Source organism: Cupressus sempervirens, chromosome 10 (genome assembly GCF_028749045.1).
Source record: "Cupressus sempervirens isolate cs-2001-9-10 chromosome 10, ASM2874904v1, whole genome shotgun sequence".
Taxonomy (NCBI): domain Eukaryota; kingdom Viridiplantae; phylum Streptophyta; class Pinopsida; order Cupressales; family Cupressaceae; genus Cupressus; species Cupressus sempervirens.
The window spans coordinates 715,765,655-715,789,715 of NC_143127.1; the positions used below are offsets into that span (position 1 = coordinate 715,765,655).

Below are 24,061 nucleotides of genomic sequence, written 5' to 3' on the forward strand. Positions count from 1 at the left end.
ATCTATCAATATCATTATTGATAATTAGTATCAAAACTATTGTATTAAATTAAGGTTTTCCTTGCATAAATATGATCCAAAGTTTAACAATTTTATTAAAATGCATTCTTTTTTCATATTTTCTACTTGAGAGAAACTAGGTACCTCCAAAAATCACAAATTCAAGGTTGGTTCTCTATATAAGCATGATAGTATAATGTAATGAGGGTTGACAATTTATGCATTAAAGTTATACAATTGTTACTTATTGGGTGGATAGTTTGCAACCAACATTTTATGCAAATTTAGTCGCAAAATAGGTTAACTAACCACAACGTATGAGACATAGTCTCTCCTACCTTAGAGGGAAGGCTCCTCCTCTTTCTTGTTCCTTGGATCAACTCAAGGCAAGCAATAAGTTAAGAGATATTGTAAATGGGTGATATAGATATTATAGATATTCTAGAAGTAGGGTTGAATGCTAGAATATGTCACATATTTTTCTGATCCATGTGTAGATGGGAATGTAAAAAAATTGGATATGCACCAATAACTATGCATCTTTGTATGTCACCAAAATTCTAACGCACCTATAATTGTACATATGTGCATATCAATATAATAGAAAGTGAACATTAATAGAATCACTTTGTATTTTGGAATGAATCATGTTAATATGCAATTATGTGCAACAATATGTTTTTTCTTAAAACAAATGTCACCTTTTTTGTGAATGGTGTAGGTAGCATAAACATGTTTGTACCAATAAATACCCATGTAAAGTGATTATGTATTAGTGTAAAAGCTAACAACTATTAATGTTCATGGTGATTTCTTTTGGCATTTTTGTATACAGGTATCAAGTTTTTTTTGGGGGATCATTGGAGGAAAGGTAATGGTTAACATGGGGGAATTGAATACATGGACGAAAATTGAATTGTTCCCCCTAATTTTTTTAAAAATTATTATTATCTTAAAGCGATTCAACATAGAAGAATTTAAATTTTTTTTATTTGTTAACATCCATAGGCATTTGTGTTGAAAAGGTTTACAAATCCCTAAAGTTGGTTTTCACCTTTTTCACTATATGTTTCTTTTGTTATGTTTAGCACCAACATGGAGCGCTAGATTTTGGAGAAATTTTATTGAGTTCTCTCTATGACACTAATGATTTTGTCTTATTGTAGGAGGTAAGTCTTCATAATCAGTTTCCATGCTTTGAGTTCTCTGTTATATTCTCCATAAATTGTAGGTTGTAGTATTGTGTATGTTTCATTTTTTATATCCATTAGTATTTCCTTTCAATGTGTACAATATTTCTATAAGGAAAACTTGAGGGTTTGGTTGTTCCTTACCAACCCCAACATTTCCCTTTGTTCTTCCTTACTAGCCCTAGCTTTTCCCTTTGTATTGATGAAGCTCTGCTATAACAACTAGCTACTTAGGCTTTGTTCATATGATCTTAATTATACCTTTTAAGGACTTTTATATGTAATGAGTACAACTTCCTTAACATAAAATTCTTCTATCCTCAACATTCATATGCTAATGTCTGCATATTGTTATGTTCTTTGGCACATGTTCAGTCTTGAAACACTCTTGATTTGTAACTTTCCTATATATCCATTCCTACATCGATAAGATTCCAGCAGCAAGTATGATACCATCTTCCTCTCATCTTTGTAACCTTGAAAGAATTGTCTTTAATTTTGAAATATTGATAATAAATGCTCTTTTTATTTCATTAATTACTAATGGCGTGTTGGAAATGATTGAAATGATCATAAGAAAAGTTGTTGGAATGATATATGGAACTAGTAAAGAATGTTCTCAATCATTGTTTTGTCATTGATGTCAAACTTGCTACTTGCAGGAATGACAATTGCTTTAGTGATCCAAATACTATCAATTAGTTGATTGTCAAGGAGGAGGCAATCAATAAGATGTAACTAGAACACCTAGAGAAAGGTTGAAGTTATGATGTTGTAATGAAGTACAAGGATCAACTAAGCCATTAATGAAAAAGTGTATTTGATGACATACTATAAGATACAGAGAATGGGCACACTGAAACATATCAAAGATGTAAGGTTTTAGCTAAGACATTTGTAAAGCTCAACTAAGTTTATTAGAGAGAAGGAGCCAAGCAAGCCAGTATGTGCTGAGCAAATTCCTAGTAAGTGCCAAGTAAACTTCAAGTGCCGAGCAAGTTCAAGTGCCAAGCAAACTTCAAGTGCCGAGCAAGTTCAAGTGCCGAGTAAACTTCAAGTGCCAAGCAAGTTCAAGTGCCGAGTAAACTTAAACTTCAAGTGCCGAGCAAGCTCAAGTGCCGAGTAAACTTCAAGTGTCGAGAAAGTTCAAGTGTCGAGTGATATCGAGTGCCGAGCAGAGATAGGTGCCGAGTAACACAGAGATGCCGAGCACCAGTAAAATCAATAGTGCCGAGTAACACAAAGATGTCGAGCACCAATAAATCAATAATGTCGAGTTGCTGCATTATTTTGAAAATTGAAGATTCGCCATATCTAAGCTAACAAGGTTGTTATCTAGAAGTTTGTGAATTAAAATGGAAGATAAGAATGATGAGTTGGTGGCACAGAACACTGTGTAAAATGTTTTAAGGATACAACTGATGAAGTTTGAAGATAAGAACAAGATATGAGGTAGATACATTGTATCCTACCTAATCCATTCGAAACCCTAAAATTGGAGAGGGAGAAATGAGCGGAAAAGGTAAATCAGATTTCTATTTAAGGAGTCATAAGTTAATGAAAAAAGAGTGAGAGGCGGTCAAGCATGAAATCATGAAATGCTGAAGGAGGTTCTAAGGAGATAAGAGAGCATAGTGACTCTGTTTCAGTAAGAAGACCCCTGATATGGATGCATTGGTACAATGAGTTAGAAGACTCAAGGAGACGAAGCTTGAGAGGAAGTCAAGCAGTCAGAGCTGAAGTGATTGAAGCCAAGCATTAGGATTGAACTGAAAGTGTGATCTGAAATCTGCAAAGTATGTTGTAAGTTATATCAGATCAAAAGACCATTATAGTTACTTTCTAGCAATTGTAACAGTAAAGTTTAAATCCTATGGACTTAGGTTGGTTTAATAGCCATGAGATAAATCCTTTAACAGGGTGACATTCCAAGTGAATGTTCTAAAGTCCTTTAACCAGGCCCATTCCTAACAGTTTGGTGAAATCCTCTAACAAGGTCACATTTAACAGTGTGTTGTAAGCCTTTAACAAGGCATGCTTTTAACAGGGCATCACTTCAGAAGAGTGAGAATCAAGTAGGATGTTACTGGTGGTTTTTCCCAAATTGGGTTTCCACGTAAATCATTGTGTCATGTGTTGATCTTGCATGTTTTATCTTTGTTTACTGTAACTTGCTAATATGGTTGATTTAAAGTTTGGATGGATGAAAAGTGTATGGATTCATTAAAAGTAGTGAAAAAGTATTAATAGGGCATTTGGACCTTGGATAATTGACTCGCCCCCCCCCCCCCCCCCCCCCCCCCCCCCCCCCTCTTAGTTATTCTAAAGAATTCTAACATGGCGTACACTAAAATATTGCTCCATTGATTTGAACTATCTTAAGTTTAACATATTGTTGTGATAATTTTGCAATCTTCCTTATGCACATTCTCTATATGAGGCTTTTGTAGATTTATAGTCATGGTCTCTATGGAAAGATCTGATGAAGAAATGATGATGTGTTTGATCAACTACTAGAAACATTTGTTCATTTTTTTGAAAGTCATGTTGTAAATGAAGATGATATTTGTCTTTGATTCCTTTATAGCTTTGAATCTATAGAGTGTTAATTTGAATTTGACATGATCGGATCATTATTGCTCCTCCATGGTATTACGTCACAAAAAAAAAAACAAAATTTGTGTGAGATTGTTTTTTTGATAAATGAGGCTAGATGGCTTTTGAAAAAGGGAAAGACCCTAATAGAGTTGAAAAGAAAAAATAAGGGCCCAATAAAATTAGAATGAGCAATAATCACTAGAAACATATGAAAAAATGAAAATAAGTAGATGGGGCACTAGTGGTATAGATTGATTAATACAAACAAGCTCGATGAGGTGTAAGGCAAATTCAGAATAATGGGTCCACAAATAAACCATGTGAAAACTCAAAACCTGCTAATGTACCCATTGTGTAGTGGAGCGTACAACTCAAACATGAGTTTGCAATTGTTGTTGTAGAGATTTGGCAGTATCTTCATTGTATGACCACTCCTTTGTATGAACTTTTGTGCAACATATCCAATCTCCTCTATAGAAACATTGCCTATCAATCAAAGTGTTGCATTTTTGTAGCCCACTTGCTCTAAAGTTTGAGTTCTTGTGCAACTTTTCTAGCTTGCCCTGCAAGGCTTCTATTTAGTGTTGCAAGGTTGTATGCAACACAACTTGGACATTCTTCTCGTGCACAATATTTTTCCTTTCCTACACAACAAGACACAACACAAACTTGAATATGTATTTCTTTACCTTTTCCCTAAAAAATCTACAATTCTGAACACCAGAAAAGACAATAAGAGTAACCATAATGATAGTATGAACAACAAAATGAAGAGAATGGGCCTTGGTAAGAGCATGGTGGATCTTAGCATAGAACTTCTCCCATATTATTACAACCACCTCCTTTTCCATTTTTAGAGGATTACACTCAGTTCTCAGAACTCAACCTTGAAACTTCCAATCTTGAGAACCCCAAGATTTTCTACAACTCATATGTTCTCTCTCATTGCTTTCTAATTCCAAGCAGTGCCTTATATCTTCACTGTCACGAATGGAAGTAGAGTGACATGAAAGAACTTTACCCCTTTTGGGGAAATGAATTGCATTAGGGTGTAGAAGAACAATGGGAACAGATCTTGTGAATTCCCTTTCCCATGCAAATAAGGCCTCCAATTGCTTTGTGTACCTCATCTTCTTCTTTTATTTCTCCTTCTCCTCGGCAATACAAGTGACTACCTTTGTGCACAAGAGAGTTGCATTTTTTTGGGCTTGTGTTTTCTCCCCTAGTCCTGCTTAATCATATTTCTATCAGTTGCATGATGTAGGGACTCTGTCCAAGTTGCTTCCTTTTATCCATTGTCAATAGAAATGCATCATAATGCATCATTTCTAAATGAATTTATTTTTATAATTATAAAATATACTTTTGTCAAATTAATTTATAGTTATAATCTTTAAGTAAAAATAATTATGAATTATATAATACTTTTAGGTTGTAAAACAATGCATATTTTCTTTAGTTATTTAGTTAAACACTAAATAATACTTTTTCACATAATATTTAGTTATTTAGTCATTGAATTCCACATAATCTTAAAATAGTAATCATGAACTTGATTTAAAATTATGTATATCATTATATTTATTTCTAAATTTTTCATTATGTTGATTTTAATTAGACTAGACTAAGAATTATAATTAATTATAATATATGTAATTGATTTAAGAAAGACTATATTTGATAAAATTGAGTTAAAATTAAGTTACAATTATAATGAGAATTGATATTGTGGATAAATTTCTATTTTATAATGGTTTAATTTAAGAATTTAATATATATTAAAAGTTACTTAATTTTAAAATTGAAAAATCGTACATAAATTTTTTACCTATTGACAGAAGAGAGAAAACACAACATGTTATGTTATGAAACAAATTGTTTTTTTATGTATATGTGCATTTTTTTTCAATGATTAATTATTTATAAGGGCTACTATTTGAATCTCATTTATGACAAGTCACAAAAAACTAACAATGAATTTGAAGGATTCAAAGTAGTAGACATACATATTTTGTTCAACACTAAGCAAGGAAGAACCAACAACAAATCAAAGGAATATATATATTTTTTTTGGTAAAAGTTACTTTCAAACATAATCTAGAATAATTTATCTTAGTAATACAAACCCCAAGATTTCGACAACACATATTATGATCATTTATGTCCTCAACATCTAGTCCACTATTCTATGGAGATGTTTTAACTCATGATTAGGTTCCCATTTTCTCAATGTACATTCTTCCATATCTTCGACAAAGATTTATGCCTTTCAGATATGTAGATTGCATTTGCATTGATCAACAATTCCTCTATTAAGCTCTTATGACTAGAGAGAATTTCTTGGCAAAATTAATAAGATGAATTATAAATTAGTAATGTACTAAATAAACTAATACTTATAAAGTTGTTTGGACATTACATTGTTAATTGTTTTTTTATATGTAAGAGTGCAGATCGCATTGATTTCCATTGTTCGAATCTTAGACAAACATTAGCCTCTTTCACCTCCATCTCATCTACACACTCTTACATAAAAATAAGTAAACTAACACCTTGCACCCTGAGAAGGTGCAAGAGTACAACCGATAGGGTCAGGCTATTAAGTTTGAAAATAAGAGCTCGTATATGTTCAAAAAATATGGCACTAAAAGTACATTTCAGAACTTTACATTTCCATCCAACAGTGGAATTGTTGCAATGGTGAGTAGATTTTCAAAGAACCTACTCAAACTCTTTTTGAGTAATGGGGAAATGACTCCAATGCTAGTTTCAAAGAATAAGGACTTAAGCTATAGAACTCGTGTCATATTCAATGCATTCCATTATTACTATTTTTAGCATTGATTATGAATTTAACATTAGGCAGAAATAATATATAAGCAGTGCCAGCTTGAACAGGGCAAGCTTGAATAGGGCAAGCACACCACTAAACCGCTAAATGATTTCTCCATACACCCTAACAATGCACCAAGCGGTAGAAGAAAACAGGGCAACACAGATACTGTTGGTGAGCTACCTACCAGGTAATATATAACGAAATGGGTTCAAGTCAATAAAACTTTCTAATTTCTGCAACTCAAGAACACTGTTCAAATTGCCACAACAAATTTACCACAATTATAACTGAAAATGCGCTCGAAGCCCCCAAAATTTAAGAGTCGTGTGAAAGCTGCAATGATTATTTCCTCCTCGAATTCAAATGTTCTATGTGGTCACGCGAGACCCTCATACTCCAAAGAAAACACATGGAAATTCAATACAACTTCATGGTAACTTCAGCAGAGATGATAGAGACGGTCGAAGGCAGCAGTGAATTCATGTTAAATTTTCCTTCTAGCATGGGGTCAATTGGGCATATTGGCTCCGTTGTGGTCTTCCTTGAGCTGGGTCTTTTTGTCCCCCTTCTCTACCATACCTTTCCCTGCTATTAATCTACCCTTCATCTTCATTTCCTCTTAGACTTGTGAAAACTCAAGATGAGAATGGAAGGCTTGTTGCCTTGACTGAAGGTTCAAGTTCCAAGGGAAAAGTAGTAAAAAATTGCACAGGAAGAATTTTGTTTAACCACCACAAAATGACAGTAACACTAAAGGTTTAAATGATATAAGGAAAATGGTGATTTCCACCTTTACCTTGTATTCGTCAGTCCTTCACCTTTTCCTATCGGATACCCTACCCCTGCTATTAAGGTGATAGCGAATTTATAGGGGGCTTTGGTGGTTCGTTGGAGGTAATTGCAGAGGTGGTGGCGGTTCGGATAAATCTAGGTAACACATCGTTTACCCTAACAACGAACTCGTGGCCCCTCCATCCATTTGGGAAGCAACTGTTTTTCCATATGCGAGGCTCATTCAAAGGGAACACTTGTAACCAGGTCTATGGAGTGGACATGCCGGCGACCGAAAGAAAAGTTCAGCACAAGTGAGAAGCAGCAGCGTGAGGAATTCACGGTGGGCTATCGCCAAGGTGAAAGCCTATCGACTAATTATAACCTAATCATGTGCGCTAACTTTATAAAAGAGTAGTGTTAAGGATTATTATTTAGTGCATTGACTTATAGTCTTTTGGTCCATCAAAACACCACAATCATTAGACATTTGGCTGGACTTTTTTTTTGAAACTATGACTCTATGTGTCACTTATTAAATAACAAGTTATGTAGAAATTAATTTTTTTTTTTTGGAACTATGGCTCTATGTGTCACTTATTAAATAACACGTTATGTAGAAATTAATTAATTAATTTTTTTTTTTTGGAACTATGGCTCTATGTGTCACTTATTAAATAACAAGTTATGTAGAAATTAAATTATAACAAGAGCTCTATTCGAGCATGAGTCCCTGCCTATGTAGTAAATCGAAGGAAGGAAATAGATTACTAGAATGAACCTCCTTCTTCATTAAGATTTAATAAAAATCTTGACCACATCAACGGTTAGTTTTGTCTCCAACTTGCAAGCTAAATTGTAGCTCAACAAAATCGTGCTAAAAAAATTGTTATAACTTTAAGAACAGAGGAAAAAATAAATCACTATGACAAAGATAACAAACTTATGCAAGAGTTTTTAACCACCAAAAGTGTCATGATTTTATTTCACTCTCAATAATTGCTTCATTGTGAATTTTATTTATTTATTTTTGAATGATTTATAGGATTCCAAATGATTATTATATTTTATAGAAAAATATTACTTTTTATTTTATTTTATTTTTTACCTTGGTAAAATTATTTAATCTAACAATCAATTGTATGTTATATTCTATGTTACAACTAATTCATCATGATTCAGCTAATTGAAATTAATTTAAAAAGTAACTTTTAGTAATTTACAATTTTTAAAATAATATAAAACCTTGTATAATTTTTTTAAAGATATTTAATAAATTATAATATTGTATTTTTTTATACGATTATAGTGCAATATATGTATATCTAAGGTAAAAATTAGTATTTGACTTTTATAAATGTGAAAATTAACTATTTCAATTATGAAGAAATTAGAAAAGACGATAAATTTAATTAGTGAAAGTGAATTAAAGAATTAAAGAATTCATATTTAAATTATAAAAAATATTTAAAAACTAAATGATAGAATATTTGTTTAAGAAAATATATTCATAGAGAAGTATGTTAATTGATACTTAAAAAACTCAATCCACCTATCTATTATTAATAATAACATTTGATTTTTTAAATTTTTTTAAAATATCAAAATATTTACAAACATATAATCTAGTTTTTATAAAACAATACTTTCTAAATTAGAAACTAAGATTAGAACATATTTATTATGATTATTATTATTTTTAACTTTATTAATCTATTGATTTTTAATATTGCTAAACTAAAAAATCTATTTTGTAGACCCTTCTTGTTTTAAATTTTTTTTTTTTGCCATTCATAAGCGATTCACTTATGGAAGGATAATGTTTAACTCTGTCAGAGATTATAATTAGAATGGACGGTTAAGAACTTAACAGGGCACTGTGAATAAAATTTCTAGACAGGTGGAAGCAAAAGGTGGTAAATAACTAACACATAGTTAATGCAATGCACTAATTTTAATGTGTTTTTTAATTGAAAAAAAGTTGAAACCCATAGATGGGAATCAATAGAAAAATAGAAATTAATGAAACTAAATTAATTTAAAAATAAAGTCTCTTCAAACTTTAGAGTTGTAAATTTTTTTAATTGCATAAAATAATTGATAGGGTCTATTAAAAACATGAGTTCCCAGGTAGGGACTAATAACCACAGCAAGAACAATTAGTACAACATATAACCTAGATGGCCAAATGACTTCAATATGAACATTATAAATATAACCAATTAATTTGGAGCATGTAAGTCTGCCAAGATTTGAAAAATAATCAAACAAAGATGAAAACATATTTAAAAAGTTGATTAAAAATATCATAGCTAAAGTCTTTGAAGTATAAAAAATGAGACCAACTATGAAACTGAGGGTAAATCTAAAACTCAAAAAATCCTAAATATTTTTCCAGTCCAAGAGCAGGCAAGAACCAAACTTAGTTTTTGCATGGAGGAATTTTATATCTCAAGCCTGTATATGTAACCAGCTTACACACATTAAAGATAGATTATGTCGACAAGTGATTCTTTCTTTTAAGAGGGCAAATTTTGTATTTTAATGTGAACGGGGAATATTATACCTAGTCTTTACAACTGTAGCCATGCAACTAGTTCTCAAGAAGAAGTTCAACAACCAAAAGATGAACATTTTTCCTTTGGTTAATGAATTCTTCACCAAACATCAAATTTTGAGCACCCATAAAACGAATTACCAACAAAACCTCTCAAATTATGCAGACCGAATATCTTAGACCAAATCTTGTTACCAAAACCGGGAAAAGAAGTGGACAAAACCAAACCCAACAACTTTGCTTTTTGACTACCTCTCTACCATGGTAGCAATTGAGAGCGGTCTGGGTTGGAACCACGGTTCTGCCATCGACCCAATGTGGAACTGAGCAAATCCCCGCTGGTGCCATTGGGCTTTGAAATAACAATGGAGAGACCTCCATCAGCTAACAGAGGATTTGAGGGGCCCCCATCATGAACAGGGTCATTGTCTCCTGATTCATTTGCAGAAGTTCTCCATTCAGAAGTCTCGTCAATAGAATGAGCTTCCAACACAAGCCCACATTCCATACACATTGTATCTCCTGCAACATGGTCCAAAACTAAACTAGACACCTATAAAGACATTTATCTCTCGGAAAGACATCATACGTTGAACATGGACGCGAAAACACTTTTCCAATACAGTTAAGGAGTTGCGGACGCCAAAAATAACTAAACCCCAATATAATATATTCCAGGTTCTCGTCTCTACACCTAGAAATCTTCCCCCAAGCCAGCAAATTTTGAAGTCGACGTCGGGAATTTGGTGGCCGAAATACTGTTGGAAGAGGGGAAGAAGTGAATAGTATAGAGCCATGGGGAGTCAAATAGTTGACCATGGAGAACACAGAGGTTAAGACGCCAGAAAAGGATAAAGAGGTGGAAGGCTCGTCGAAAATTATTTTCGTCGAGCTATTAGCGCCTAGAGGATGGAAGGAACTGTACAAGCAATGGAAGCAATGGAAGAAACTGTACAGGAAAATCGAAACATCAACCTCAGACGTCACTCTCTATTTCTAAAATGTACTCCACAGGCCATGAACTGAACATATTATGGATGTTATGTCCTAGATGCCTCCTAGAGAACAAACAAGCACCAAAACGCTAGGGTTTCACCTTAGGAAAGCCACAACAAGTTGGCAATAGTATGGCAAGCTAGATTCTCATTTAATCTACAATTCAAACCCTCTAAACTCCATACATTTTGTTGTGTGGCCCAGGCTTTTTAAATACTTGGACGATGGATGCAATAAGACTTTGAAGAACCCTTAGACACTTCAAATGCATGACAAGAGCCACCTTGCTCATGATCTGGCGCATTGCAGAGGGTATGTTCTGCAAAATAGCGATCTTTGTGTCAATCGACATTGGATAGTGCATAATAAAAAAATACCGTGGCGTTGTCTCGTCTATAGACAGACTTTTGTAGGGCATTATGAGCTCATACTAAGCTCTGTGGCAAGCCTATTGAGTACCGTGGCGTTCTGAAATTTGCTTTTAACTGTAATGTGAATATAGCTGCACAAATGTTAAACTTCTAACAACAATTCAAATAAAAAAATAAACATAATACCATTTAGCCCTCCAGGCCACTAAAAAGATACAAGTTAAAACCATTTCTAAAGCGTATAATAAAAACCATTTTTTCTAAAGCATTACCTATACTGCACGACTTTTGCACACAATATAAACTCGTGTACTGCACGACTTTTGCACACAATATAAACTCTTTTCGTTCTTTGCCCTCCTAAAACAATATAATGGAAACATAGAACAAATCCTTGCTGATCTTTATAAATCTTTTCTTTAGTTTTAGCAACATATTAATGTCTATCAATTTGACAGTTGGAGATGAACCACTAAGCATAAATATTCAGATTTTTAATGCTAAACTTTTGGGAATGGCATTAATGTTTTGATATCTTTGCTAAAAATATTGTAATAGAATAAATTAGTCGTTCAGATTTTGAATGCTAAATTTTTGGAAATGCCCTCTTTCATTTAAATCATCTTATTTGAATAGATAGGTAAAGAATAATATTAATTTATTTTTCTTTTAAATTTCTTTAAACCACTAAGAAAATTTGCAATAATCAATTTTAAAATATCATTCAAATATAGAAATATGTATTTTGAAACTAAAAATTTAACATTTATTAATATTTTGGTATCTAAAAATTTAACATTCATTAATGTTTTGGTATCTTTCCAAAAAAAAATACTAATATGATAAATTGGGTGAAAACTAAAATCTCCTGCCTATAAGACAGGGACTAATAATATTATAGAGAGGGCCAAAAAAAAATACTAATATGATAAATTGGGTGAAAACTACAATCTCCTGCCTATAAGACAGGGACTAATAATATTATAGAGAGGGCGGGGCGGAGGTTAAAAAATTTGGACCATTTCTCGATTTATGCGTGTCATCCTTGCGCAGGGGCCATGCTAATCTTCTCTGTATCGTTCCAATTTTATCGGATGTCTCCGAAGAGAAATTAAAAATAGCGTAGGATGGTGTACATATAGTGGTAGTGTAATTAATGCGTTATGAATGTGGGAACAAAGACGAAGTCACGCGTGTCCATCCTTCCATCGCCTCGGGAGTGGTGAAAGTGAGAAATGTTACGGACAACGTGACATTTCGACCGAGCACAGCAAGCACTTGGCAAATGAACCAGCGTTGCAAGACTGAGCTATAGATGCCATTGTGAACAAGAAGAGGAAACCTCATGACGAAAACTGGATCTTTGCATGTGAGAGGTACGCTGTTCGATACCCCGCATCTCCATTTGCATACTCTTCCGCTTTCTCATTTACAGTCAGTTTCCAAGTTGTTCTCACTCAACAATTTGTGCCTTATACCGGCACCAGTGGTCTAGTGGTAGAATAGTACCCTGCCACGGTACAGACCCGGGTTCGATTCCCGGCTGGTGCAGCCATTTTGTGCTCATAAACATCCTGTTGCAGGAAATTTCTCTCCTACAACTTCATGGCTTTCCGTTCCAGTGTTACACATTTCTAGATTGGCCTTTTTGATCAGGTAGATATCGATTCTGCCTTCTTCCCTGGCAGCCATTTATGCAAAATGCCTAGTCTTCGACAAGGCACGCCAACTGTTTGACAGAATGGCTCCAAAAATTATTTAACCGACTGCCGTGATTTCATGATAAACATAGGCAAGACGGTGAACTGTTTGTCGAAATGCCCCAAAAGAAATAGATAGGATGTCTTCTTCGTTTCATGGAGTACCCAGTTAATCTTGGAAATTTCTCCATGACCATTTCTCAGTGTCCTACCAAAGTTTCTTTCTGCCATATCTATCAATTCCATGATAAATATCACACTATTAGTCAACACTAAAGTTATCATAGTTTGGACTTGGACTAGTTTGGGTTTTACTCTCTTGCTCTGTTATTTTCTTTTATCCAAAGAAAAACATTTTGAGATTACTACAATAAAAGTGCAACTTAGTTCTTTTAGGGCTTTTTATATCTTCGGACTTCCGGACATGCCACGAATGCTTGTTTTTCAATGACATGCCAATATTTCCCAAAATAGGCAAATTGGAACCCATTGGCTAGTCCTTAGGTGTTTGAGCTCACTTAGTAGGAATCCGAATTGATATTCTCTGTGATCACTAAGATCTAACCATCAATCACTTATTATAGTGATGGAAATGAGCTATAAGAAGTCTATTTTTTCTTACAAGCTTAAATCCTTCCCCCTTCCTATACTAAAATAAAATTTAGGCTTAATGATATACTCTTCTATTCTACTTGATACAAGTGATTTTTTTAGGTGCATCTTTGTATGTGAAAATGTTGTGTCCTTTTCTCCTTTAACTAGCTAACTTTTTCAAGATTTGTCTTAGTCTAGTTCTTATTTTAAACTTGGAAATCTATTAGTTTTGAGGAGAAATATATTTCTTTCATGATTTTATCCTAGTTCATCCCTCTAACTATGATTAATTTGTTGAAATGTTTATTTTCTTTTCACTCATTTCCTTTTCAACATAAAGCTCTTGAAAATTTATATTATTGTTGTAATTCTTGTGGATGCTTTACTACAATGATTCTGTATTAGAGCATACATCTTTGTGCTTCCTATCTCTAGAAAATCACTTCATCAATGCTTGATAGGATATACGAAGGATCAATCTTAAAACTACATATATTTTAAGTTTAAGGTATACTTGTCATTTTAAATGATCTTGCATGACTTGTATCTTTTGAATTGTCCCACACTTACCCTTAAAGGGACACCAAGCTCAATATTTTAGACATTTAAATATTGTGGTTGTTGTCACTCTAATCATATGTTTTTACAGTGCATGACACTCATCCATCAATGTAATGTCATATAAAGTCTCGTTATAGTTGTATAGCCCTAAAAAGTAAGCACTCACTTTGTGTAATGTCCCCTGTTGGAACTTTAGGTAATTTATTAAAAAAAATTCTTGTTAAGCTCATTGGAGAGACTTATTTCATATATTCTCTGTGTTCCTCCATATCTAAATGCCCCTTTCCTCAAAGTTAATATTATATATAGTTTTATTCTCAAAATTCATGCCTTTTAATAATTGATAGTATCTTGTTATTGATTATACATTATTAATAATATATTATGTATATCAAATATATTTCTTATTATTAATACTATTTTTTTTTTTTTACTTAGTAAAAGGCCGGAGCTCTATATTTATATAAATGAATAAATGAGATTATGAAGTCTCCATTCAAGCAGGCACTGGTAGGAAAGAACAGAGGAAAAAAACCTCCAATCTTGCCCAGGACCTTAGTCCTATTTTTTACATTATTAAAAGGGGTATACCCCAGTTAGATTTTAGATGAAATTAAAACAATCAAATTACATAAGCCCCTGATCTAATAGGGGTCTTAGGAAGGCATTCCTTCCTATACAAAAACACAACCATGATAGGAGTGATAAAATTTAGAGAATAAACACTGGACCAGGATACACCATAGTCAGGGTGTTTGCTTGAAAATTGATATGAATCTGAACTACTAGGTTAAATGTGCAACTCAAAACTCAATCACAAGGTATCCGTCTAAACAAGATAACACAAAACTATCGACTGAAAAGAACATATAGGTTAGAATGAAAATTGATAAGTGTTAGTATGAAAATTCAAAACTTAAATATTACTTACCCATTTTAGATTGGAAACTAAACTTAACGTTAGAGGGAGAAATTTTATATCCGACTAGATTAAACAAAGTAGTACTCGATCAGAAGGGCTAGCCCAAATGACAGAGTCAGAAAACCTTGAAGAGTCAAGGAAACATGCAAAAAGAGTCAGCAAAAGAGTGCAATGGAAGCAAGGAAGACAAGGAAGAAAGAAAAAAGGGAAGTTGAAACAATAGAGAACCGAATCCCCAAATTACTGATAGATGGATAAATGCCAAAAAAACCTAACATGCCCACTCTAAGTCCTGCTAGTTAAAAATTCCACTTATTGTTGACAATACAAATTATGATTATATAATTCAAGATCTTTATACAAATTTTTGGTTATAAATAACATTAATCTTATGTTAAAGCATTCTTGAATTGAATATATCCAGAATTAGCTTATTAAGGCACTAGATAGATTAACTCTCCTCATTTACAGGTTGTACGCCAACTTCCAAATTAATCAATATTGATCCTCATCCATCAACATAAAAAATGAACAGAAACAAAACAAAGCCAAAACCAAGTTTTTAAAGGCTAATTTTATTACTTGGTGATAAAGATATACATAGTTGATACTGTATATACTAGAGCTAAAAGGAACCAAAACAACAAAGGAGAGGAGATGAGAGAAAGGGCCCAAGCTAACAGTCCAATTGTAATGTCCCCGTTTTGGAGGAATTAATTATTTATAAAGTTATCAATAAAAATATATATTACAAGGTAACTTTATATTTAATTAAGTGATATATCTTATAAATTCATTAAATAAAATAATGTTCTAAAGGTTGCTGGAAGGAGCAGAGAAATAATTTAAAAAAAGAGGCCAACCTATCAAGGAAAAAAAGAATAAATATGCATTGAGGGCTCATTGCCTATCATGGAGATTTATTATTGATTTTTGCTGATGTGTGTTGTGGAGCATAAGGTTTCTACAAGTAGTCACAATTGACCATTGAGAACGAAAACTCTCAATTGGTACACAATTTTGAGGGTGTGAAAGATCACTTGAATTATTGCAGCTATGGGAAGGATACTTCAGTCCTTTCACTTGTGCTTAATTGTTGGTTTGGAGTTTCAAGTGGAGTTGCACTTTCACCATATCATCTTCAGCAGTCAGTCTCCAGTATTTGATCAATCCAGGTTCTTCATTTCAGTTTGTAGTTGTAACAAGTTCTCAATTGTATATAGCCAGTTAGGGTTTGTCTGTAATGTGCCATGTCATAATGTTTTGGTGCTGAGAATTGCCATATCATTTGGTTTTCATTGAATGAATACATTGGCACTATTATTTCCTTATTTCAGCAATATACTTTAACATTGTATTAAATTTAGGGTTTTGTTTAGTGGCCTATTGGAAAGGGTCATTACAGTGGTATCAAAGCAGGTTTCCTGCCAGCCTGATAGGGTTTATCTAGCCAATTTACACAAGGAACCAACATAACTAAGAATATGGCTAAGAGACGTTCTCAAAGCCCATCCAGAAGTGTGCGAGATGATGAGACTTTATAGCATCAGGAGAGGCTTCTACAGTCAATAGAGGCAAGTACACAGGCAATGATGGTTATGATGCAACATTTGATTGGGGAAAACATGAGAAATAATCATGATACTGACCAACATGACAAGAGCATAGCAGGATCACAACATAGGACACGGTCTGGAACAGCTGACAGACCCACACGTCCTACATTCAGGGAAGAAACTCCAGCACGCACACCTGATGCTATGGTAACAGATATTTTAGATGAACTTCAACAAGCAAGGAATGAGTGGGATTCGTTACCAACATATGTACAGGATGGGTGGACATTTGATAGGTACTTGAACTACAGAGCTGCCAGGCAGAAGCAGACACATAAACACAGTGAGTTGCAATTGGTCACCAACAAGTTGGTATTACCCACATTTGACGGCAGTAGAAAAATGACTACTCGTGCTTGGATTCATAAGGTGGATACTTTCCTATCTTTGAAGACTATGACATAATTTGAAGCGCTCAAGTATGCCACTTTACACTTAGATGGGGCAACACATGATTGGTGGACACATGGCATGATCACATTGCAACACAATCAAATAACCACTTATCAGGAATTCGTGGATAGATTGATAGAAAGGTTTGATAAAAAATATCCTAAGTTTATTTTCGGGAGTTAGCCCAATTGAGACAATTAGGAAGCTTAGAACAATTTATCAATGACTTCCAGAATCTTGCAGTGATGGTGCTTGACATTTCAGAATGGAGGCTAGTCATTTTATTCACGGAGGGATTAACTGAACCACTCAAGGGGTGGGTAAAGGCTTTTGATCCTCCTACATTACAGGAATCCATGAAGAAAGTCCGCAATATGGAACTTGCTGCTCCAGCAAACCGGTTGAGTTCGAAGGGTTCTTCATCATTTAGAGATAACAAAGGGTAATGCAACAAGGGTAAAGAGAAGGTTAGTGACTCAAAAGGCAAGTCAGTTGTACCCTTGGATAAGGAAACACTTAATGACCTACGTAGGAAGAAGCTATGCTTCTTTTGCAAAGGTCCCTATGAGTTTGGTCATGATTGTCCTATGAGGCCTAAGAGGAAGGCTAATTAGGCGATTTGGGCTTATTACGAGGGTTCAGATTCAGACAGCTCACAGCGCCATGATGAGGATCCTAATGGGGTAGAGGGTGAACATGAGATAGATAGTACTGAGAAAAAAGAGGCTCCAGAGCTACATTTACAGGAGGCACGTCTGTCTAGTATTCAAAGAGAGGGATCTTTCAGACTCCGGGGAGTCTTGGCAGGGTAAAAGGTTATTACTCTATTAGATACAAGTGCCACACATAATTTCATTGATGCACGATTTGTGGAGAGGCGTGGAATCATTACTGAGGAGTTCGAAGGATTGAGAGTCAAGGTAGCTGATGGATATACTCTTCGTTGTGACAGGATGGTGCGAGATCTACCTTTGCGCTTGAACAACTATGAGTTCAAGGCAGACTATCATGTGGTCAACATGGGTGATATGGACATAGTACTTGGGATGCAATGGCTACATTCTTTGAAGGAGGTTACTCTAAGACTAGAGGATATGGAGATACGGTTCGAGGTGGATGGCAGGACTCATGTGCTGAAGGCTATTCGTAATGGTGATGTCAGGACTATCTCACTTAGACGGATGGAGAGATTTGCCAAGCATAAAAATATAGAGTGGGCGACAATATGTGCCTTGATGCCTACCCAAGAAGAGCAGCATAAGACTGAATATCATCCAAATATTCAAAAATTGAGAATCAAGTATGAGAAGGTTTTTAGCGAGATTCCACTAGGAAGGCCACCAGACAGAGGCATTGAGCACATTATCGAGCTGGAGGAAGGCGCTAATCTTGTCATGATCACACCATACCAGCACCCAAAACGACTCAAAGATGAGATCGAGAGGACCATCAAGAAGTTACTAGCAATGGGACACATCAGACCAAGTAAGTCACCTTTTGCATCTTCTGTTGTTTTGGTAAAAAAGAAGGATGGTACTCTACGAATGTGTATTGATTACAGGGTGTTGAATAAGAGAACTATAAAGAATAGGTATCCCATCCCATGCATCGATGAGTTGATAGACGAATTGCATGGGGCTTGTTATTTCACAAAAAATGATTTGAGATCGGGCTATCACCAGATTAGAGTTCGAGAGCAGGATATTGAGAAAACTACTTTCAGGTGTCATTGTGGGTACTTTGAGTTTGTAGTTATGCCTTTTGGTTTGACTAATGCACCTGCCACTTTTCAGTCCACTATGAACAAGGTCTTCCACCATTAGTTGAGGAAATTTGTGCTGGTGTTCTTTGATGATATTTTGATCTATAGTAGGACATGGCAAGAACATTTAGAGCACTTGGAGACAGTATTGAGCGTTTTACAGAGGGAGTCCTTGTATGCCAAGGAGTCCAAATGTGATTTGGGGATGACAAAATTGTTATATCTTGGACACATCATTAGTGTGGAAGGAGTGTGAATGGATCTTGAAAAGATCTGTGCTATTGTTGATTGGCCACCACCAGAGAACCTTACACAGTTAAGAGGGTTCCTTGGTCTATGTGGATTCTATCGTAGGTTTGTTAGTGGCTACTCACGACATGCACTGCCCTTGATAGATTTGCTAAAGAAAGGGGCATTTGTGTGGACTTAAGAGGCACAGGAGTGTTTTATGTGGTTCAAGGAAATAATGACTACATGCTCAGTATTAGCATTGCCTGATTTTACGAAGCCATTTGAGCTTCAATGTGATGCTTCTGGAGAGGGAGTTGGTGTTGCACTCATGCAGGACAAGCATCCTATAGCTTATGAGAGTAGGAAACTCAGAGGGCCTGAGAGATCATTCAGCATATATGATAAGGAGATGTTGGCCATCATGCATGCCTTGGCCAAATTCAGACAATATCTTGTGGGCAGCAAATTTTGTATTAAAACTGATCAAAATAGTTTGAGGCACTTTTTGGGACAGCGGGACCTGAATGATCATCAGAAAAAGTGGGTGAGTAAGTTACATGCATATGATTTTGATATCACATATGTTAAGGGGACACAAAATATTGTTGCAGATGCTTTATCCCGTAGGCCACACCTCACTTCTATGATTCAGATATCAGAGGATTGGTGACACTTGATTGTAGCAGAATATGCCAAAGACACGTGGGCCTCTGCTATAGTGGAGGGAACAACAATCGACACCAGATACACTCTCATAGATGATTTGATCATTTACAAGAACAGGATTTACTTAGTCCCAGGATCGAAAGTGAAGCAGTTGATTTTGAGAGCATTCCATAATTCACCCACAACTGGCCATCCTGGGTATTTCAAGACTTACAGGTTAGTATGGGAACTGTTCACTTGGAAGGGACTTAAGGCTGATGTTTTGTAGTATGTGCGTGAGTGTCATGTTTGCCAACAAAACAAACAAGAGCACACTTATCCAACAGGGCTGCTACAGCCACTTCCTATTCCTAACAAGAAGTGGGAGTGCATCTCTATGGATTTTATTACGGGCTTGCCCAAGGTTCAAGGGCGCGATTGTATCTATGTGGTGGTGGATAGGCTGACAAAATATGCTCACTTCTTCCCTATCGCTACTACATATTCAACAGCTCAGGTGGCAGAGGTCTTCTTCAGGGAGGTTTTCATATTACATGGTTTGCCTCAGAGCATTGTAAGTGACAGGGACAGTCGCTTCATGAGTCACTTTTGGCAGGAGGAATTTCGGTTGTGTGGTACTGAGATTACACCTAGCACTAGTTATCACCCACAAACTGATGGTCAAACAGAGATTGCAAACAAATGGGTGGAAGGGTATTTGAGGAATTATGTGGCAGATCAACAACAAGCTTGGGTCCGATGGATATATCTCTATGAGTATTGTTATAATACTACATACCATATGACTATACAAATGACACCCTTCATGGCACTTTACAGTTATGAGGCACCTAGTTTCTTAGATTTGTTGTTGGGAGACAGTTGGGTACCCCGTGCAGGTGAACTATTACAGGAAAGTAAGGATATAGTTGCTACTCTCAGAGACAACATTGCTAGAGCTCAGAACCAGCAAAAGCAGTATGCAGACAAGAAGAGGATTGAGTGTAGCTTTGAGGTAAATGATATGGTTTACCTCATGTTGTAGCCATATAAGCAATCCACTCTCAAGAAGAGTGGTGTAGAGAAATTCAAGCCACACTATTATGGAACATTCAGGATCGTCAGGCGAGTTGGTGAGGTGGCTTATGAGTTGGAGCTTGCTGTAGATAGTAGAGTGCACAATGTGTTTCATGTATCACGCCTCAAAAAAGCGTTGGGTCAAAATGTGATGCCTTCTACAGTATTACCTCCCTTGGATGATGAGGGAAAATTGATCTTAGTGCCAGAATCCATTCTGGATAGTAGAGAGAAGCAGCTTTGCAGGAGAGTAATCAGAGAGTATCGGGTTAAGTGGGAAGATTTACCTGTTGAAGATGCTACTTGGGAGGGAGAAGTGATTTTGCAGCATCCAGCATTTTGATTGCTTGAGGCCAAGCAATTTTAGGGGGGGCGGACTTGTAATGTCCCTATTTTGGACGAGTTAATTATTTATAAAGTTATTGATAAAAAAATATATTACAAGGTAGCTTTATATTTAATTAAGTGATATATCTTATAAAGTCATTAAATAAAATAATGTTCTAGAGGTTGCTGGAAGGAGCAGAGAAATAATTAAAAAAAGAGGCCGACCTATCGAGGAAAAAAGAATAAATAGGCATTAAGGGCTCATTGCCTATCATTGAGATTTATTATTGATTTTTGCTGATGTGTGTTGTGGAGCCTAGGGTTTTTGCAAGTAGTCACAATTGGCCATTAAGAACGAAAACCCTCAATTGGTACACAATTTTGAGGGTGTGAAAGATCACTTGAATTATTGCAGCTATGGGAAGGATATTTCAGTCCTTTTACTTGTGCTTAATTGTTGGTTTGGAGTTTCAAGTGGAGTTACACTTTCATCATATCATTTGCAGCAGTCAGTCTTCAGTATCTAATCAATCTAGGTTCTTCATTTCAGTTTGTAGTTGTAAAAAGTTCTCAATAGTATACAACCAGTTAGGGTTTGTCTGTAATGGGCCATGTCATAATGTTTTGGTGCTGAAAATTGGCATATCATTTGTAAAAACATTTGGTTTTCATTGAATGAATACATTGGCACTATTATTTCCTTATTTCAGCAATATACTTTAGCAGTGTATTAAATTTAGGGTTTTGTTTAGTGGTCTATTAGAAAGGGTCATTACACCAATCACAACACAAAACCCTCAAAATACAGCCGCAACATCACCATGCAACCATATTACCATATACAAAATTGCCATAAGCCCAAATCGATCAACAAAAGGATTAAATCAACGATATACATAAGCCCCAAAAGTAAAACCTAGATACAATGAGAAGGGATCAAAGAGGCCAGGTAATTATTCAAACTCCTTAGACTTCCAAAAAACCATGATCAAGTCATCTACTCCTTCCAAATCAGCAACCACATCCGCTGGTGCTAGTACTTATGTCGTCTTTTCCCTTATGGATTTGAACATGTTTGGAAGGGAGAAGTCCATCTTGCTAAGGTCCTCAAAGACTACTCTAGGCTCAAAGTAGGAGTCAAAAATGTGAAGGTAATGAAGCGACCAACCTTTGTCCCGAGCCTCTACTATTCCCCTCCAGTGTGTCAGAAAGTGGATACTAGCCTCCATCTTAAGCCAAATGCGATTCAAAATATTGATATCTCTGAGGTGCAGAATAGGCTGCCTAATCACATCTAAATGTTCGACGATCCTAAGGGGTTAGCTATATAAATTTCTACCAGGGGAATTTCCAGATGACTATTGACGCCCAATACAACTTCTTCTATCCCTTCTAACCAAGTAGGGCGAAGATATTATAGTAGAGACACAAGATTTCCCAATGACTAATGCGTGCCCTAAATAAACATGCTATGAAGGATCCTATAACATCACTATTAGTACGCCATGAAAAGCTATAATCAAAAGCCCTTTCCCCAAGGGCTCTACTAATGGCCACCCTAGTACTATCATCAACAGGATTAAGAATCTTGTTCCAACGTTCTGGCTTAACCGAACACATGAAAGCCATGGTTCTTGCCTCAGTCACATGAAACAAAGTGATGGTTGATTCCATAATGTTGATAGAGCAATCTACAGGCTAAATTGTTGATTAAGTGAATGAACAGGGGTCCTTAAATATACTACTAAAAATAATCCTGTAGTGAAGAGGGCACTATGCTTCTAGAGGGAGATCATGCAAAGTACCTCGAGACTACAAACCTTGCTAATTCATGATGGTGCTGAAGAAAGGACAACATGATTAATAATAATAGGGACATCCTTACTTTATTACAGTAAATTCTTAATTAATCATATAATAATATGAGGGACACAAAGATTTAAAAAAAGAAGCTAACTAGCTATATTTCAGTGCTAAATGTAGAAGGAAAACTAAGAGTTGGATACCATTATAGTGATATCTTCACCATCTGCACCCTAGTTGGCCAAATGGTCTGCTATTTTATTTCCCTCTCGATAAATATGTAAAAAAATTGTTTTTCCAAATTTATCTATACTACTTAAAATTGTCTCTAATTTTGAATTAATGATCTAATTCGGTGTCATCTTCTTTTTGAGAGCATTAATAATGATTTGAGAGTCCCCTTCTATGATAAGTTTCGTAATTCCCAATTTTAAACTTTGATAAAGCCTTTCTTGAAGCACTTCTAATTCTACCATATTATTTGTTGCTATCCTAATGGGTTTAGCTCTCTTGAGTATCCAATATGTGTATGAGCTAATGACATATCCTATCACTGCTACTCCTGGATTTCCTCTTGATGCTCCATCGAAGTTTAGTTTTTTCCATCCGTTTGGAGGCGGAACCCATCTGCAATCCTTTTGTGCTTGAGAGTTTTTCTTGGGGTAAATTTAAGGTGGATTAATTAAATTTGTCTAGATCTTTTTTCATATCAGCATCCCAATCTGAAAAGGATCCTTCTTCTTTAGCAACTTGAAAAATGACTATTCATAACTTTTGTTATACATTTTCCACTTTATTAAGAGGGGAGTGGATGTTGAGTTCAAAATTAACAAAAATATGCCTATTTATTTATTTCCAAATTTTCCATAGAAGGATTGACGAGGAAATATACCATAATTTATCACATACTGAATTACTATTATTAGTGTGGCCATTCATTAAGTGTTGATCTAGATTCTTAGCTTGTGTTGAAGACCAGTTTAACATCTTGTTGAGCCATCTCCAACAAGCTTGTGCAAAAGGACAAAGATATAATATGTGTTCTGTTGTTTTTGAGTTTTCTTTACATGACAGACATCTAGATGGTCCCTCGAAACCCAACTTTCTAAAT

The 24,061-nt window shown here is 35.2% G+C and overlaps 2 non-coding genes across 2 annotated transcripts; one reads left to right on the forward strand and one right to left on the reverse strand.

Annotated features, from left to right (window-relative positions):
- Nucleotides 1-12,326: 12,326 nt before the first annotated feature.
- On the reverse strand, nucleotides 12,327-12,429 carry LOC149535829 (U6 spliceosomal RNA). Its single transcript, XR_016358278.1, has one exon. It is a non-coding gene; the product is annotated as a U6 spliceosomal RNA (small nuclear RNA).
- A 370-nt stretch (nucleotides 12,430-12,799) lies between these two features.
- On the forward strand, nucleotides 12,800-12,870 carry TRNAG-GCC (transfer RNA glycine (anticodon GCC)). The gene has a single exon. It is a non-coding gene; the product is annotated as a tRNA-Gly (tRNA).
- The last annotated feature ends 11,191 nt before the right edge of the window (nucleotides 12,871-24,061 follow it).